Consider the following 20,770-nt stretch of genomic DNA (forward strand, 5'->3'; position numbering starts at 1 on the left):
AATTCAAAAATTTCTTTCTACTCCTTCTCCTTACCTTCTCTATCTTTCTCTCTCTCTCTTCATATCTCCCTGTGGTTTTCTCTCTCTCTTTCTCCCCACGGCCACATCATAAGGTTGGATTGCTTTCAATGGTATCTACCTCAAAATGGAGGTAGGCATGCAATGTGTACAGTATTCCCTTGAACAAGGAGCTGTTGTGAAGAGATGTTGCACAAGAAGCACAACAAAGAAGCTTCTCTTCAAAGCACTCTACAAAAGCAACAGCACTCTCACATTGCGCACAACACAAAATGATGACTACATTTAGAGCCATAGCTCTTTATCTCTACTCAAAATGATGGCTACATTTACGTAATTGTATATATATTTGTGTGTACATATATATTTGCTTATGCATGTATATAGGCCTAAGTACGGAGCATAGCAGCCGAAGGTTGGACTCTTCCTCTTGGGTACATTCCTTTTTTAATCGTGGCATTACGATCATTGATCCATTCATGCATGGATTACCACAACGTACCTTTGGTTTTACCACGGTTGAGACTGTGATGATATCTAAAGAGGTGCCATTTGACCATTGGCACTACTAGCCCCTACTTAGGTCTACTAGTATGTATATGTATCTATGTGCTTATGTGCATATATACTTATGTACGTATATATAGATGACTGAGTAGGGGGGGAAAGCTAAATCTCATATTACTCTTTGTAATGTAGATGTCAAACGAGAGACCACCTGGTGGGGAGCAGCCATCTGGCTCTTCTTTTGGCTGGTTCACATCCTAGGTAGGCTCCCACCCAAGGTGGACATTACCTCCAATGGGCCCCTACTTAGGTCTACTAGTTTGTATATGTATCTACGTGCTTATGTGCATATATACTTATGTACATATGCATAGATGAATGAGTAGGGGGGGGAAGCTAAATCTCATATTTCTCTTTGTAATGCAAGTGTCAAACGAGAGACCAACTGGTGGGGAGCAGCCATCTGGCTCTTCTTTTGGTTGGTTCACATCCTAGGTAGGCTCCCACCCAAGGTGGACATTACCTCCAGTGGACTCGAGTCTTGAGGCGATTAGAACAAGCAAAGAAATAACTTAGACTATTTGTGGGTAGTTAATCATAAACCATGAGTGTTATAGGTTTTTTTTTATTAATTGCAGGCATGGCCATCCTACACCTACTCTACTTAGGTTCCTCCACCGGTCGTACATCCAGACCTACAACAGGCTATCTGTTGATGAGACCAGTACCTCCGTTCCACGGAGAAATTGTTTGGCCACTACACTCCACAGCAGCTTGCGACCTATGGTATTTCTCTATAGTCCACACCATGGGGGAGTCAGGGAGGGACTGCTTACATTCAGAGCCTTGCACCGACGACACGTCAGTCTTCGGCCCCTTATTATCTTCCTACTCCCCTTCCATCGCAGGGTCCCACTCCCATGGCATCACAAGGTCCCACGCCACTCCATTCCACTCTTGCTTTGCCAAAACACAGTCAAGGCACTTCTTCTAGCAGCGTGCGATGACGCTCGTCTCAAGGCAGCGAGCACCGAGAGTGACAAAGTGGTGGGGGATCTTGTAGCTTTGCTTGTTTTGGTAGTGACAGAGGAATAGAGTCCCCTATTTTAGAGTGTGCCACCCCTGATGCAGAGGACGAGGATACTGACACACCTATGCCCAACATGCATGGACGCTACTATAGGGTAAAATATTGTGGGGAGGTGGACTTTGGTACAACACAGGGTAGGGCGTTTTGACGCCATCTCTAGATTCTTATACATTCAACGTATAAGAATTTTTTGCAAAGTTTAGAGACCAACTACCCAATCATGCACGCTACATTGAGGACACCCTGCATGCTAGATTCCAAATGCCTGCGATCACCATTTTTCATAACAGTGGTTGGAGGGCTACATAATTTTCTTTTGAAAAACGAGCAGTCCAGTGTGCAGCACGCAACAGTCAACCAGGTTAGAGATCCAGACAGGAGCTATTGTGGTGGAAACATGGTAGATGTGGAGTGAAAGAAAAGAGCAATCAGGCTACAGTGGGGCTCATCCTATAGACAACAGTGCAAAGCTCTTGCCAGACAAACTCCCACGCACTATGGCTCAGGAGGTAAGGTAGCATGGAAGGACAAAGATAGAAAAATATTTGTCAAAACTTTCATAAAGTCCCAATGTGGCAGAATGTATGTACAACTATTTTTATTTGATTTGTAACTTTTTTAAATAGTTGATATTTTGCACATTAAATTGTCAAGGTAAAGTAGATTGAGTTTCAATTTTTGTGTTTTTTCTGTATACTCGTTCAAAAAAAAATTGATGTCTCATTGTTTTATGCAGGTAAAAAATAAAGGTTCTCGTTTGGGCCACCCAATTTTGGGTGGTACAAATAAGCACCTTTATTTTTGAATAGGCATTTAATGGTGATTAACACGGTAATATTAGCGACAAGTGACGCGGTAATAGTTGCAGGTATATTCCCACAAATATTATCGTGATTACTGCTTGTAAACCACTATCGCGTTTTTAGCCGCGGTTATTACCGCGTATGCAATATTTTCTCTTTCTATTTCCTTTGTTTTTCCATGGCAATGCTAGGAGTTATGGATTAATCCTTTTATAGTGTCTTGGATAGAGTAGCTAGTGTTATTGCAAAAGCATAAAAAATGATGGAGTGGACGTGCTGCCAGATTATTTGCATGGCATGCATGCATCTTAGAAAAATAGATTGATAAGACCGTGGATTCAATGACAGTCTCAACCTTGTGAGCTACTGCTATACGTGCCTTGCATGATAACATAGGCATGGATACATCATAGTGCATCACTGCCAAACTCAAATTGTGACCTTATGTCCACCTAGTGCAAAATATGTGATGTGAAGTCAATGGATAGAACCGTGGTACATGATAGAAGCCTTGCTTCGCATGAAGGCTGGCAAGGCACTTTGCTTTGCTTCAACAAAGAAATATTTTGCAAATAAAACATTAAATTACAAAAAAAACAAGTATAACCTAAAATGTACTAACCTTGTTGCCTCTTTGAGAGCAGTTGTCTTCTCTTAAAGCTAGCTCGTAGCCATATATGCTAAGAAATTTAAATCTATCAAATGTACCCAGCATACCATCATGGCTTGGGTCATACCGGCCTCCAAGAGAAAATGCGATAGACATTGTGCCAAGTTTCATGAAGTCCGTAAGCTAATAGCATATTCCAAACTTTGGAAACCTTTATGCAAGATGCCCTGAACTCAAGCCTTGCTTCGCATAAGTTCATCAAAAAGGTGAGACAGAACGCAACATGTGATCCTATTGACACAGGTATGTCAAAGCAAAAGAGAATTGATCCCGTCCAAATTTCATAGAGAGTCGGCCTTGCCAAATTGTGCAGCTTATTTGAGAATCATGAGATTTACCAATATTGGTAGAGATAGAATCTATAGCTTAGCTCTATCAAGTGTCATATATTGCCAAACACTGCTTGATCGAAGCAACATTTGCTTGTCAAGTTGGCATTTTGAAAATTCTTGCAAAAGCGAATAAGTTCAAAATTGAAATTTAAAATTAACATACTTATCGACTGCTCATGGAATCAAAAGTTTTAGCATCTCGTAGTATGATGGTCGACATTGGAGTCAGCTCATAGCTGTGGACGTGTGTATCCCATATGCTTCATGTATGTATGTTGCCTACACTCTGGCAAGCTGTAATTTCTTTGGAGGAACCATGTCCCCAATGCATTATATAGGTAGGGAGATGTGCTCCTAAAAGCCTTGATTTTCCCCTTTGCTTGATAGCACAAGAGGATACATTAAGGAGATACTAGTCGATGTAGCACACAAGCTAGTTTAAATTGAGTATTGGTATGTTGAGCCTTGATCTTGTAATGCATTTTAAGGAAATATTAGATTAGATAGAGTTAAAAGAAAATTAACCTCATCAACTATTGACCTTGCTAAGTAATATACCATACTGGGAGCATAACAATGCTGCCAGTAATTGTAGAAGAGTGAGTCATGATGCCCAACCTCCGACACCTTTCATCAAGGGTAATAGAAGGTCTTGCCTTTGCATCAGTACAACCTTTTCATGCTTTACTTTGGATAGTTCTACAAAAAATATTAAAATGCGGAAGTGAAATTGCCAAATGTACTTATCAATCTGCCTTGAAAGATACGACACCTGCCCTCCTTGAGAGCTATGGAGATAAAAACTTGGGCACTATACACCCTTGTTGGAGGTCTTTCTCACATTAAATGACCTTGTTCTTTTATGTCCTGCATAGTAGCTTAAACATTTGCCTTTATAGGTCATCAAGAACACAAAGCCTTACATGATTGTGATCTGCAAACCTATCTTTGATCTTTTTAAACAATGTATTTAGCAAAAATTTAGTGCTTATGGATTTCTAGAAGCCATGCTTGTGCTTGCAATACTAAAATTAAACAAGTATGGAAAAAAAATGTCCATGATAGCACACAGGTGCTATCATGATAACTATGGCATGCAGCGCACACACACGTGCTGCATGCCATAGTTATTGAGCAGATTCTCAATCAACATGAAAATCAAATGCGTACCTCATGGCGTAGTTGTGTTGATTTTCCTTGTCTTTGCAATAATCAAATGGATTTCAAACAAGAAGAAAACCTCTTTGTCAAATACCATTCCTTGGTTTGACTTAGATTGCAAATCGGACAAGGCCCTTGGCAGCTCAAAGTAGAAAATTTATACCTACATGTCCATCTTCGGCTTGCACCATGCCTTGCATGGCAAGAAGTTTTGATAGGAATTACCGACGTTTGTGAATACCTTGCATCATCTCCCCATTGGTCGGAGTTGAAGTGATTGCTATGTACCTTGTAGTTCTCTGACTCCGTAGCTTCATAGCCGAGGAGATGAGGGGGGAAGGGGCATGGGCTACCGCCCTTGTTTGGGGAGGGTGCCAAATTTGGGGGCCCACTTGTGAACCTCCAAAGTGAACCTCCAAAGTGAAATTGGTGATGGCCACTTGAGTAGATGTGCAAAAAAAACATGATGCAGAGCAGTTTGCGTGACACGCTCCAATGACCATGGTGCACAAATGGGAATTCTCCCTCTACCTGGCATGCATCTTCCAAGTCAGAAAACGTCGAATTTGGGGGAGGTCGATCAAGCATAGCTCCCACGTCAAGAGATCATTTCCACATGCCACTTTCGATCAGCATTGCCATGAAAGGGTCATTTCTTGTGGGTTGTCACCATACTCATTTGAGTGTGTGTGTGTGTGTGTGTGTGTGTGTGTGTGTGTGTGTGTGTGTGTGTGTGTGTGTGTGTGTGTGTGTGTGTGTGTGTGTGTGTGTGTGTGTGTGTGTGTGTGTGTGTGTGTGTGTGTGTGCCCGAGGAGGTCACCTAACAAAAATGTAACCTATCACGTGAGTTCAACAGAAGGGTATTGAAAGTTCTTGAAACTTACAGAAATATATATACAAAAGGGATTATTATTTCAAATTTTTAAAAAAATCTTACATATTTTAAAAGAAAGGGTACATTCTATTCTTAACAAAATTCACAGATAAGGGGTTTTACAAACATGTCTTGAATGCACATGATATGATAGTTTTACACATAGTGAACCCCCCGAGTGTGTGTGTGTGTGTGTGTGTGTGTGTGTGTGTGTGTGTGTGTGTGTGTGTGTGTGTGTGTGTGTGTGTGTGTGTGTGTGTGTGTGTGTGTGTGTGTGTGTGTGAGAGAGAGAGAGAGAGAGAGAGAGATAAAGAGAGAGAGACTATGCATGGAGCATGCAAATACCCTCCACAACCTATTGCCCTTCTCCCCTCTCCCTTGAGCTATGATACAAGTGTAAGACTCTAGGTAGTTTCACATGCCAATTGCCTCCTAGACGTATTATATATAGGCCCCTAGAGCTCTGGCTCTTAGCTACATATAGATCCCCATAATGCATGTGACTTTTGGCCCTTGGCCCTGGCCCACCTTACCTTAGGCCTAACGTCTAAGCTGTGTGTGCATCCATGCAATCGTAATTCCAAGAATTGGTATTAGAGCAGGTTGCACCCTCTCGGGCATAGTCGCTAGCATCACTAGCACCATCCTTTCTTTCTTAAATTTGGGTGAGCTTTGGTGAGCATCAAAAGGTTTATATGGGCTTATGTTGGTCTCTATTTCCAATACAGGTAGTACTTTGTAGGAGATTTTGGTTGCACCCTCTCGGGCATAGTCGCTAGCATCACTAGCACCATCCTTGCTTTCTTCAATTTGGGTGAGCTTTGGTGAGCATCAAAAGGTTTATTTGGGCTTATGTTGGTCTCTATTTCCAATACAGGTAGTACTTTGTAGGAGATTTTTCCCTATTGAGTAGAATTTATGTTAGTGTTTTTTCTTGTAGAATGGGTCCCTTATAGTTTTTTTTTATTGTGCTAAATATCACGTGCTAGTACTACTTTGTTTTTCCTCTTTCCGGGTAGTTTTCACATCATGTGCAATCGCTCGCCATGGTTGACAATAACACAGGTGTTTTCAAGTTGTTTGTTGATGAGGATAAACTGGATGGGGGTAACTACCCAATGTTAGAGGGTATGATTTGCAGATGAAGTCAAGGTGATAAAACTAGAGGAGATTCTCAAGCTAGAGACAGAAGATGAGGTTGGGCCGAGCGAGTGTAGCACCACAAATGCAGATACAAGCTAGGAAACTAAGTCAACCTAGTCCAGGTATGAAAAGTTTGATATTTTGCATGTGCATGGAGATATAGTGGATATGTATGAAGAGCAAGGAGCAGTGCAAGCCGGTATGTTCAATGAGGATCAAGCGGAGGAGTCTATACCCACTAATGAGGGCATGATGGTAGAGACGATGCAGAATCTTACCAAAAGGGATGAGGTGGCATTTTCTACGGATGAGTACTAGGATGATGCAGTGTGGGGAGAGTTTCTCTCTACTTTGGTAGAGCATGATGCAGTGATAGAAGAGGTGATTGAAGAAAAGGCAATTGAAGATAACAAGGTGGAGCAGATCAACCTTAAAGAGCTGGTGGTTGAAGAAAAATGGCTAGATGATGCTCGTATGGAGGGCATTGCTGGCAAAGAGGAGAGAACGAATTCAAAGGAGGTGGAGAGTCCGTTTTTGCAGGAGGCATGTCATATGGAAGATGAAGGAGATTCCCCAATTTTGTCCAAACTGTCTAAAGAGGTAGGCAATACATGGTTGAAATATATTCTTCTAAGTGCAGCATTGCAGATTGTTATCAGCCAGGTACAGAGTTCCCTTGAGAGGAGCTCTACTTTACATGCTTGGGAGGGAGGCTCAAAAGTGTTGGTCGGTGCAAATGATGTGGCTAAAGGAGGCATGTCATATGGCAGATGAAGGAGATTCCCCAGTTGTGTCCAAGTTGTCTAAGAGGTATGCAATACATGGTTGAAATATATGCTTGTAAGCGTAGCATTGCAGATTGTTATCAGCCAGGTACGGAGTTCCCTTGAGAGGAGCTCTGCTTTACATGGTTGGGAGGGAGGGTCAAAAGTGTTGGTCGGTGCAAGTGATGTGGATGCAAAACTAGATGCATTGGTTGGTCCGGGTAATATGCTTGTAGGCCCAGATGTACTGATGAGGCACGTAAATGTGCAAAGAGATGCTAAATTTCTTTGGACATATTGTTTGCATGGATGGCTACCGACATGGCTAAAGCACTTCTGGAAGCAGCTACAAATACATGGAGGGAATCAGTGCTAGTTTTTGATCCAGGTGGAAATTATGTGATGCAGGGGGTAGGACAACCCACTTGAGGTTTTCCAGCAACAGACAATACGTAGGGTCTTGTATATATGGTAGTGTTTTTTTTTGTGTGCTGATAGTGTTTGTCAGTCTTTGTAGTTGGCAGTTTTTTGGTTGAACATACATGTTCAACAAGGGGGTTGGGCAATGATGATGTAGCCAAAGTGTCGACCCTAGCAGAGGGCACAAGCAATAGTATGTATGCTAACAGATGCATGGCAAGATAATAAAGCAGGTATGGAAGGCTTTGGCAGGAAAGTGATAGCAGAGATGTATGCCTCATGTGGTTTTTTAGGCCAAAAGGGCTCCAAGAAGGGCGTGACAGGGTGGCAAGTGAAGGATGTCCAAAGTGATGGTTTTTGGCTTGGGAATGTAAAGTGTAAAGTGTTGAAGGAGCAAGTCCAAACGTCTCTTCAAGCAGAGCCACAGAGTGCAAGATATTAGGGTTTGAAAGTGGAGTTCATTGCACATCTGCGAACAAGACAAGTAGTGCCAAGTGTACATAGACGGTTTCAGCATATGGGCCTGAAGTGCTCGTATTATGGAGCATGTCGGTCTTTTCAGATCGCCCATCAAAGCCAAAATGAGAGTTATTGCCAGTTGAAAATTCATTGGGGGCTAGTTTTATGACAGTTTGGTCTCCTTGGTTGGTGTGCCATCTGAGGTTTTGGGAGCCTAGCCAAGGTTTGTATGTGCTATATGCAGTATATGAAGGCCACAAGAAGTTCCAGTGCATCAAACGGAATCTAGACGGGCAAGATATTAAAATTTGAAGCTGACGGTAGTTTCGATCGAAGATCAAATGATTTTTTTCAGATTTCAGGCTCTCTGTTCAAGATCTTTGCACATTCAAAATGTGGTGTGAGCAAGTGGAGTGGGTGCTCACTATGCAAGTTTTCAATGGGCTTTGGTGGTTTGATAATCTGACAATCAAGCACCAAAGGGGAAGCAATGTAAGGTGGACGAAAAAAACGTGTTTAATTAGGTTTTTCGAGTGGTTTTGGGAATGCCCTTGAAGGGTTTTGGGACTCAATCCACGAGCACATGACAGGTGGCAGCCATAAATCCCACATGCAGGTGTGCAAAGTTGAAGGGAAGTCTATATATGCTAAAACTTGTCCCTTTGGGGAGGCATAAGAAGAGAGAGAAGGTTCTCTTGAGCTTGAAGCTCTCCTGGGCTATGGTGGTGGCCATTGGCGCTGCGCAGGGCGGCAACCTAGCGGTTTTTGTCATGTTTGTGGCAGCGCTATTGTTGCAAAGCAAGTGCTGACATGGCATGTTTGTGGGTTTGGTCACATGCACCTGTAGGCCCAACACTTTTGAAAGCAAAGCAGGGGAGGAGCACTGACGGCGCCGTCAATGCCCCAGGTGAGAGCGGGTTTATGTGGGTGCTTGGAGTGCAAGCCAAATCCGCTAAAAGGAGATGCTTCTCATGCAACAAAAAGAAGTCAAAAATAGAAAAAGACAGATAAGAATAGAGGGGGTCTCTCCCACGCCCGAGGGAGGCCAAGGTTTTTGCCATTTTCGGGGGGGGGGACTTCTTTGGATTATTTTTGAGAGCTTCCTTGGAGGAGACGGAGAGAGCTCTCAAGGGAGTTTTTGGAGCTCAAGGAAGATCTTGCGGGCAGTTTCTTGGTTCCAACACATGAGCTTTTTCTTGCCGTTCTCTCAACGAGGAGAGACGCACAATGGAGAAGCCAAAATTTCCCCGATTTTGTTGCTCGATGTTGCCATGCCGAGCTGATTGTAGTAGCAAGATTCATGGATGTTTGTAGATGGTTTTTTTGCCACAATTGGAGCAAACCATATCAATTTCTTGGGGGTTCACCACTCAATACCCCCCTATTTAACGTGCATTCGCGAGGTATTTTAAAAAACCCTCTTTTAACATGTCTAAATGAATAAAATGACCCCTTATTTTAGGAATTTTCAAAATTGAATATAAAACCCCCTTGTATTAATGTATCTTTGTTGAATTTCCTAATATCTATGTATTTGAAAACCCCTCCTTTTGAACTCACGTTAAACATTAAGATGATTACATAGTGCACCCCTTAAGATCAATTTTTTATGTCGTTTCTTCCTCCTTTACCCACTTCTTCTCTGTTCTCTATTCTAATCATCCGGTCCGGTGTTTGAGATGTGCGTGCATCCCTGGGCCTCTGAGAGAGAGAGAGAGAGAGAGAGAGAGAGAGAGAGAGAGAGAGAGAGAGAGAGAGAATGATGTGGGTTGCGGCACAGTTGTAAACATACAAAATTTGGTCTGGCGTGCTCTTAATTGTGTGAGTTTTGAAGGTGAACTCTAGTGGTTATCATGGGCTATAGAGAGGAAGATTGTTTGGGTTTCGGGTGTGTTCCCGATTCCCCCTATCCAACTCGTGTGTGGAGTTTGAAGCACAAAGGTAAACACTGTATCACACAAAGATGAAGAGGGCATGAAGTATGCATCTCTCCACTCTCTGTTTGAGGAGTTGCACTCTTGCATTTCTTTGTAGTACAAATGATGATGTGCCCTGATATAAACTTGAGAATCCTATAGGTCACTCTGAAGTGAGAGGTGTAGCATCATGCCTATTGCACTCCATGAGTTGACCACCAAATTCTAACTCAGCTCTATGGTGAGAGATAAACTACTGCACCACACAAGTGAGGATCTAATTATGTCCCAAAACCCTTCCGCAAAATGAGCCATGTGACTACATAGCACGAGAAGAGCAACTAAATCCTACTCACTTCTAGAGTGAGCCGTATGGTAGCACACCACGAAGTGGCCTTTAGCCTGCAAGCCAACTCTATGGTGAGAGAGAAATTGCTACACCACACGAGTCTAGCACAACAAAGAAAATCAAGTTAGTACACATACAAAAAAGTGAATAATTATACCTCAATAGTGCTTTGCACATTGATGATTACACTGCAGCTAGGTGACCACTCCTATTGGTAGTCGCTGCAAATCTTACAATGGAAGTGGCAGACACTGATTTTGATCAAAATCAGCAATTGTTTCTTTTATAAGTACTTTCTTTGATTGAAAAATACTTTGATCAAACTATTTTTTGATTTGAAAAATAAAAATACGGGTATTCAAACATTATTTGGGAATACAATGTATATTGGCATTTTATACGTATAAGTTTTCTAAAACGAGCATATAAATTCAACCCAGATTGTGTTTGTGTAAGATTCTATTCGGCTTTTGTTATCATTTACAAGAGATTGTAATGTAAACTCAAAGGGACACTATGTTGCCTCTTTTTAATGGTGGAAACTTGAATGTAAATACCAATGAGAAAAATGTACAGTGTATGGAGGTTTTTGAAAATGCTACAAATCAACCTACTATTGATGCAGATATACCTGATATGGAAAGGGTTGATAATGAAGAGGCTAGAGATATGCCCAAATAAATGATGCATTTTCATAAAATTTAATATCTAACTTTCTCAAATGATTTTCTCATCTTAAATTGGCCATTTAAAATGAGGAGATTTAGAGACCAAGAGTTAGCATATTGATATGTGTGATGCTACACTTATCTCAATAAGGGACCAAGGAGATAAAAAGTCAACCAAACAACAATGTGAACCTAATGAATCTTGAAAAGTCAACCAAACAGCCATGTGAACCTAATGAATCTTGAAATGAACTAGTTTAAGCTTCATTAAAGCCTCCAAAGGTTAGTGTTAAAGTCCTTTAGGCCTAGGATCAATGGGAAAGACTATTGCCAACACTAGGTATTTTAGACCTTTTTAATACTAAGTCTAAGGTTGCAATGGACCCAAGTGGGTCAAGTGGCACCCACTTGCATTGGGAAATCCGTAAGTGTAGGGATATGAGAGATAGCACACACACACACACACACTAGGGAGCTCACCTTTTCACTTAAAGCATAAAGGACACATGTCAGGCTCCTAGCTATGTTGCCCACAATTAAGCATGAATCCTATTGGGTAGCCAATATGAAGGAGCAATGAAAATTAGTATTTATAAAAGCAGGCTTGAACCTCATGAGATAGCCCCCACAAAGAGAACCAATAAGAATTGAGCCCTACATGAGCTAGCTTAGATCCTATTGGAGAGTCTACCAAGGGGACCAATGAGAATTAAGCAACCCATGAGCAAGATTAAATCCTATTGGCTAGCCTATCTTGAGAGACATTTTTCATTATTTTTCTTGATATTGGGATTTAAAAATGGAGAAATCTACCAAAAAACAATAAAGCTATGTTTTTCCATGGATTTTCTTAATTTTTACTTTGCTTTTTTAGTGCTTTTTGTTATTTTCTTTGATTTTCTTCAATAAACAGGTCAAAAATTAATAATAAATAGCAAATGAGCTCAGATGGAAAAACTAAAGATACACAGATGATCAAAAGGACAAGGCGAACAGGCACAAAAAATTTCAATCAAATCGACAGATGGAAGCGGGAAGCCTAAATTAAGCTGCCAAGACCTACTTTCGCAAATTCTGGCAGAATAAGCTACCAGAATCCGATTGAGAAAATTTTTGAGTCTAACATAGATTTCACGGCCTAGTAGGACTAACCAGGGAATTTGGGGAAAAATAGTTTGGGAAGTCCGAGTATAGATATCCAAGGTAGCCCAAAATCACCTCATTTTCACTAGTTGTCCTTGGAGAAGAGAGCTCTCGACCTTCTTCGCGCGCGATTTCTGGAGTCTATAGTCGTCCTTTTACAGCACCGTCTCACATGAGACATGAGGTGTAAGTTCTAAGCTTATCAATGACCAATTCTATATGGCCGGTAGCAAGTCTAGGCTCACGGAAAAAACCCTAGAAACCGAGCAGTACACGAAGTCCTACGATCGAAAATTGACCATAGCGACCTGTCAGCTCAACCAAATTGGACGAGACTTGAACTGTAGCATGCCCCTATATAATAGGACACTTCTATATCACCAGATGACCATTCGGCAGGGGTCGAGGGGGGTCCCAAGTAGAAAATCTAGGTTTTTACCAGATGTCAAAATTGGGTTTTGACTCCACAAATAGCTTATAGACTGGGTCTATACACAATGTACATGGATGGTTTCATGAAAACAGTCAAGGCAAGCTCTTGAACAGCCAAAAACAGCTCAAAGGCTACAAAGCGTCAAATTTGACATAGGAAGTCAAACTGACTCCAAATGGGCCAAAACTGGATGAGTAGCTTCAGGACTATGTAGCGGACAAATCTATAGCTTCAAAAGTGACTAACCAACTCCACATGCCATCTAGTCACAGAAATCGGTGATTTCAGAGTCGACAAAGCACGAAGTGATGCCAATACTACAAAACTTTACGAAATTCAATTTAGGACTTGTTTTAGATATATTGAGTATGTGTAGGTCAAAAATTGTCTAGTTTTGCAAAAAATTTGATTGCTGTAAATACTTACAATTATTTACTTTTGTACTTTTTTGGCTTGAAAATGGTACCTTCACTTCACCTATCAGTTTTCCACACCTATTACATGCCACATTTCAAGTATGAGCCAAAATGATCAATAAAAACTTGGAAATTATCAAAAAATGCACCCAAAGTCTTTCCAATTCAATTTTTGAGTTATTTGTCACATTTTTTGATCCAAATCACCCCATATCTCATACACATAGTCTACATCATGCCTAGAACCAAGTTGCAACAAAAAATGTATATCATGCCTAGAACCAAGTCTACATCATGCCTAGAACCAAGTTGCAACAAAAAATGTACATTTTGATTTAAAAAATTTGATAATCGCGATAATTTACTTTCTTGCCAAAATGGGTGAAATATGCAACTTTGACCTTATGAGACCAAAGAACATGATGTCCCAAGTCCACTGACCAAGTTTGAGTAAGTTTGGATCTCAAAATCTCAAAATCTCAAAATCTCTTTATATCTACAGTCTCAGAGATAGAAAGCCTAAATCGGGTACCATTTCCACCCTGTGCAATCAAATGAGCCCACATTTCGCTCAAAGCACCTAAATGCCATATAGTTCAAGCCTATCATATCAAAAATGCAAAAAGTTGGAAAACATCCCCAATTGTAAATAATTGCGATTATTTACTTTGGTTATAAATTTTTGCTTGAACGGTATGATTTTATTCTTTACATGTTTATATGCATCTATGCATGCTCCAAAATTGATTTGAAGCAAATTGGACTCAATTTGTCAGCAATTCAGACTCAAGGCATTTCAGAGCGGAATTTATAGAATTTTCTAACTTTGGCACTGTATTCCCCTAACAAGAGAAATGAAGATGCCGAGAAGGCTAAGAAAAGGGTGTCCCAGAGGGAAAAGTTGCAAGAGTTGCCACCCTACCAACTTTGGCACTGCATTCCCCTAACAGGAGAAGAAAAGGGTGTCCCAGAGGGAAAAGTTGCAAGAGTTGCCACTGTATTCCCCTAACAGGATAAATGAAGATGCCGAGAAGGCTAAGAAAAGGGTGTCCCAGAGGGAAAAGTTGCAAGAGTTGCCACCCTACCAACTAGACCCAAGTTCAGTAAAGACAGCCAAGGCAACATACTTCTCAAGAGAACAACTTGAAGAAAACAACACCACGGTTTTCACAGGCAGGTTCAAGAGCGAAGAAGGACACCAAGTGGAACTGCAATTGCTCCCAAAAGAGTTTTATGATGTAGATGCCAAGCCAGACGCCAAAGAAGCCAATAGAAGGCTGGGCCTCACGGACTTCTACGACCAGGAATCGTGCGGCGTAGATTTCCAGAAAGCATATGAACTATTGTCTACAATTGAAGAGGATGGATCAGCCCAAATCACTGACCAACAAGGGTAGACAGTAGAAGTAGTTATCACAAAAGAGATTGTGGCCGAGGCACTGAAGTTGCCTACGGAAGGTATGACGGCGCAGGCCCGCGATAGAAAGACAGCGGGCACATTCACTAAGGAGACTATTGGTGCCACTTTTGTCGACCTCATCCAAAGGAAAGTGTAAGAACCAACACGTCTATACCACCAACACTTCCATTTTTTAGCAAAAAGACAGCCACGATACACCACCCCAAACCATGCGGTTGTGACTACCTTCACCCAAGTGTTGAAGTCGACAACCAGGTAGCCAATTGATAACACGCACTATGTGTTGACAACGCTGGAGGGCACTAAGAAAGAAGGTAAAATCACATATCTGGGCATGCCTGAAGTACTAACAAGAATAGAATACCATGCTATTGGCATGGCCGACAATTTTCCACCAGTCCCAGATCAGAACTTATGGATTGTGTCTGCACAACCTTCTCCCAAAACCACACGTTCATAAAAAAGAGTGTATAAGTCAGATGAAGAATCTACAAAATGCTCCTACAAAACTCATAGCAGTGAGAGCTCGGTGGACAATGAGGAGAGGAGGTCCAGAAGTGAAGAGATGAAGAAGATAGCAGTAGCTGCACATCAAGAAGAGCCTCAGCAAAAGAAGGCGAGGTTTGAAAGAGAAAAACAAACTTATGAAAGAAGCGACCAAGCTGCAAGTGAATACCCAAAAATATGGGTTCCAAGGGAGATAAGGGGACCCAGAACTAAGAACCCTGCAAGGAAAAAAGTAGAGGATCTCATGGACTTTCTCGAACGCATGTACGCAGAGGCAGAATCCCTAAAGTTAAAAGAAGCTTAAGAATATGAAAAGAAAGCAAGAAGGGAGGACGCAGCCGAGCAACAAAGACAAGCGGAGGCTATGGAACAAAGCGAGACACAGCACAACCAGGAGGAGATGTCTTTGAAGCCCACCTCACCCGCTCGGAGCAGGCAGGCCATCCAATGCCAAGCCCTCACCCTTCACCACCAACAGCTAAACCCAATGAGGGTGAGGAAGCCAAAGAAAAAGAGCCTGAACATCCAAAAGCAACACAACAAACCCTTCTACGACCACCCAACAAGAAACAACAAAGGCATCCACAAAGCCTCAAGCAATAGAAGCAGCTCAGGCAACCGTAACGACTCAAGGTGAACAACAACCCCCATCACAACCACCACAGCACCACCCACTGAGACGGCTGAAACCTCTAGATAGCCTAGAGAGTCTGAAGAATGGGAAACAAACAATGAAATCATCATGCATGTAAATGAATATGCCAAGAAGATGCAACAGATGACAGAAAAAATGCAAACAGCAGCACTTAGCTGCAGTGTTAAGGCTAGAGAGCTTGAACTGGTAATCGATTCTCTACAAGGAGAGTTAGATGACAGGATGAATATCATTTCAAATTTACAGAGACATATCAAAGAGCTGAGGATGAGGCAGAAAAGCACTAGTTGGCCATAGAGAAGCAGCAAAAAGAAATGTAGGAGTGAGGAGAACTTCTAACCAAGTTATCCGATGCCTGCAAGACTTGTAAATAATGAGGATGCAAGAGAGCTACACAAGACAAGCACAAAGCACACAGAGATGGAAAGCTTCTTCTTCTTCTTCACAGAAAAGAGAGTACAAAATGACTAAGTGCTAAAGCTGAAAAGTAGCACATATGTACATGCGGTCACTAAGTGTGAACTCGCTAGAAGCGTACTAGGCTGTCACTATAAGTGTAGTCCAGCTGTAGAATCACTGGCAGAGATCCTCCATGTCGGTCACCTAACGCGCCAGTGAGTAAATGCCGTAAGCGGCCAAGACCCGTAGTGGATGCCAGCTCAAGGTGTAGAGCTCGACATCTCAACACTCCCCCTCGAGCTCTGCATGTCGCAGAGTCCAAGCATAGTCCGGAAACGTCGAAGCTTCTCAGCTCCGAGGGCCTTGGTAAAGATATCCTCTATCTGCTCCTCTGTGCTGACGTAGACCAAGTCGATGTCGCCCGCCAACACTCGCTCTCGAACGTAGTGGTAATGGACCTCTATGTGTTTGGTCCTGGCATGGAACACTGGGTTCCTAGCCAACTGCATGCTGCTGAGGTTGTCACAATGGATGAAAATCTGCTGGTCCACCTGCACTCCCAAGTCCTCAAGTAATGTGCGTAGCCAAGCTACCTCGCACGCCGCAACTGCTGCACCTCTGTACTCGGCCTCTGTGCTCGATAAAGCAACCGTAGGCTGCTTTTTGCTGCTCCAAGTAACAGCAGCACTCCCAAAAGAGAACATGAAGCCACTCGTAGATCTCCTATCAACAATGCTACCTGCCCAATCTGCATCTGTATACCCATACAATGCTAATGGTGCATCTGCTGCATAGAACAATGCGTAGTCAAGAGTACCTTGCACATACCTAAGTGTGCGTCGTACTCCATCCAAATGTGGCTTCCTCGGAAGTTGCATGAACTGACTCTCCAAGCCTACTGTGTAGCTCAAGTCTGGCCTCGTGATAGTCAAGTAGATTAGACTACCCACAATCTTCCTGTACATGTTGACATCCTGAACAACATCACCCTTCTCTGCACTCAGCTTTGCATTCACATCCAAGGGAATAGAAATTGGCTTACAATAAGCCATACCATACTTTGACAACATGTCCAAAGCATACTGTCTCTGTGATAGCCATACACCCTCTGGAGTCCTGATCACTTCAATGCCAAGAAAGTAGCGCAACTCGCCTAAATCTTTCATTTCAAACTCCTGTTTGAGAAGACCCTTCACATGGTCAATCTCCATAGCATTGTCACCAACAATAATAAGGTCATCTACATATATGGTAATGACCACAATCCCCACATCACTCTCACGTACATAGAGTGAATGATCAGCATGAGCTCTCCTAAAACCAATACTGACAAGATACTTGGCAATCCTATCATACCATGCTCTAGAGCCCTGCTTCAAACCATACAAAGCTTTGAGAAGTCTGCATACATAATCTGGGTAACCTGGATCGACATAACCAGGTGGCTGATCCATATACACTTCCTCTTGCAACTCACCATTCAAGAAGGCATTCTTTACATCCATTTGATGCATAATCCATCCTCTAGATGCAGCCACTGCTATGACAGCTCTCACTGTCGTCATCTTTGCCACTGGAGCAAAGGTCTCCTCATAGTCTATGCCATACGTCTGTGCATAACCCTTTGCGACCAGCCTTGCCTTGTGACGCTCAATGTTACCATCAGCCTTATGCTTGGTTTTATACACCCATTTACAGCCAATAGCTTTCTTGCCACTTGGCAATGGCACCAACTCCCATGTGTCATTTGCTTCCAATGCATCCATCTCTTCATTCATTGCATCATCCCAATGCACATTTCCAACTGCATCCTCAAAACATGTGGGCTCCACATCCTGTATCACCTTAGCCATGTAGGCTTGGTGATGCGCTAGATACCCATCATAAGTCAATTTCTGAACTGGATTTCTGACTCTATTAGATCTGCGCGGTCCTGGGTCACTCCTTTGCCCTCTAGCATCTTCTTGTACTTTCCTTACACCAGGTGTCCTGACAGCCGGAATTCCAAATTCCTCATCAAGACTTTGTTCAGAACCATCTGAATCCATGTCTACATGTGAAAAACCTGATGATGCATCAACCATAAAGGGAGGTTCGTCAACCTTTTCCTTTCCTTTTCGTGATACATTCCCTGTACCTGTTGGTGGAGTAACCTGCGTACGTAGTCTACCATTCCATGGTTTCTCAACAGAGCCACGAGAAGAGGACTCTTGTGGTCCACTCAAAACCTGTGACTGTGGCCTCACATTTTGTACAACCACATCATCTTTTACATCAGCCCCAATAGTGCCATGTGCATTACTGTACCAGCTGCTCATCTCATCAAAGACTACATCTCTGCTCACTCGCAATTCTCGTGTAGTAGGATTGTAGCACCTGTACCCCTTTTGTTCAAGGGAATATCCCACAAGAATACATTTCTCTGCTTTAGGATCCAATTTCCTACGCAACTCATCTGGTACATGCACGTAAGCTATGCAGCCAAACACTTTCAAGTGTGCCAAATCAGGCTTTGTACCTATAAACTTTTCCTCAGGTGTTACATCATGCACCGCAGCTGTAGGTGTCCTGTTCATAATGTACACAGCTGTATTTACAGCTTCAGCCCAGAAATGATGAGGCATGTTCTTCTCATTCATCAATGCACGTGCAACCTCTGCAATGTGCCTCTTTTTCCTTTCTGCGACCCCATTCTGCTGTGGAGTTTCTTGCATCTAAACTGCCTGTGTATACCATGCATTCGCAGAAAATCTGAAAAATCATTGGAGAAGTACTCTCCCCCTCCATCTGACCTCAATGTCTTGATTTGCATATTTGTCTCCTTCTCAATCATGACTTTGAAGTCTTGAAAGTGACCAAACACTTCACTTTTGTTACGCATGAAGTAGACCCATACTTTCCTTGTATGGTCATCAATGAAAGAGACATAATACCTGCAACCATGCATACTTGCAGTATCGGTTGGACCCCAAACATCTGTGTGCACCACCTCAAGTGGCTTTTTACATACATTGCGCTCATGTGGAAATGAGCCCTTTGACTGTTTTCCAAACTGGCATGCTGCACACACTTTATGCATACCATCCACCTTGAATTTGGGCAAACCTTTTACAATCTGTTTTGATTGCATGCTGCGCAATCTCTGCTCATTGACATGGCCAATGCGTTTGTGCCAAATGTCAACATCAGCCACAACACCTGTGCCCTGTGCAAATAATGCAGCTTTTACCTCAGGCATGTCTACATTCAGCGTAAACATTCTGCCCACACATTTGCCCTCTGTGATCAGCTTACAGCCATTCTGGAAATCTTCTACATAACAGCCATTTGAATTGAAGCGAACCTGCAAACCCTGCTCAACCATTTGTCCAACAGAAACAAGATTCTTTGTAATGTTTGGGACATGAAGTACATCTGCTAAGTACTTTGATTTCCCACTCTTTGTATTTAGAGGTATGTCCCCTACATGAGCAATGGGGTGAGCTGTGTCATCTCCTGTCTGCACATAGCCTGACACATCTCGTTTGTGCATATCTCTAAACCACTCTCCACGAGACGTCATGTGATTAGAGGCACCTGAATCCACATACCAAACATCATCTTGGGTGGAATTCTCTGCAGTCATTGTATTCATTACATGCTGCATAACAAACATGCGCTCGCTTCTGCTGTCATCTGCATCTCTGCTAGTAGATGCATAGTTGCCCTGTTCTCTCTTTCTACTTGCTTTTCCCTTTGGACAGTCACGTGACATGTGACCTCTTTCACCACAAGTCCAACATTCTCTACTATCTGTAGTATGTTGCTGCCTGCTTGATCCTGCACCACGACCTCTTTGACTCCCCCTGCCTTGAGACTGGTTTCCCCTGCCACCTGTATTGTTTTGATTTGATTGACCTTCTAGAAATTGGCCCCTGCAACCCCTTGGGCCTCGGCCACGACCTCTACCTCTACCTCTGTTGGAGTTAGAATAGAAGGCCTGTTCAGAATTATTTCTGCCATGAGAAGAAGATGTGTCAAGGTTCTTCTCCTCAAGAATAAGCATAGAAATCAAATCTTGGAACACGGGGATGTCGTCTCTTGTATTCATGGAAGACCTAAAATGTACATACTCATCTCCTAGACCATCCAAGCATGCACGGACAATGTCATCGTCTTCCACTGAGACTTTAATAGATCCAAGAGCCTCAATGATACTCTTGATCTTCAAAGCATAATCATTGATGGAGAGGTTGTTCCTCTTAACCTGATTTAGCTTCGACTTTAGTTGAAGCTTCCTGGCCTTGGTGTTCACCTCGAACACTTTGCCTAAGTTTTTCCATGCAATGGCGGGGGTTTCAGCATCCTGTAGATAGCCCATCATGCCATCTGTGATGCTCATAGAAATCCAATACATCACTTTGCTCTGGCCTTGTTGCCAGTCCCTCAAAGCTTTCCTTTGTTCTGTTGTAGCATTTGCCTCGGGAATCTCTGGTTCCTTTTCATTGTCTCCTTCTACATAGTCCCAATAACCTTTTCCTTTTAGGAAATTTGTTATTCTGAACTTCCATGCAGGGTAGTTATTTTTCTCAAGCTTCTCAGTAACAATCTGACTGAAACCGTCAGACATCTTGAAGCACTAAG

This window comes from Adiantum capillus-veneris, chromosome 4 (genome assembly GCF_014529385.1).
Source record: "Adiantum capillus-veneris isolate H3 chromosome 4, ASM1452938v2, whole genome shotgun sequence".
In the NCBI taxonomy this organism is placed as follows: Eukaryota; Viridiplantae; Streptophyta; class Polypodiopsida; order Polypodiales; family Pteridaceae; genus Adiantum; species Adiantum capillus-veneris.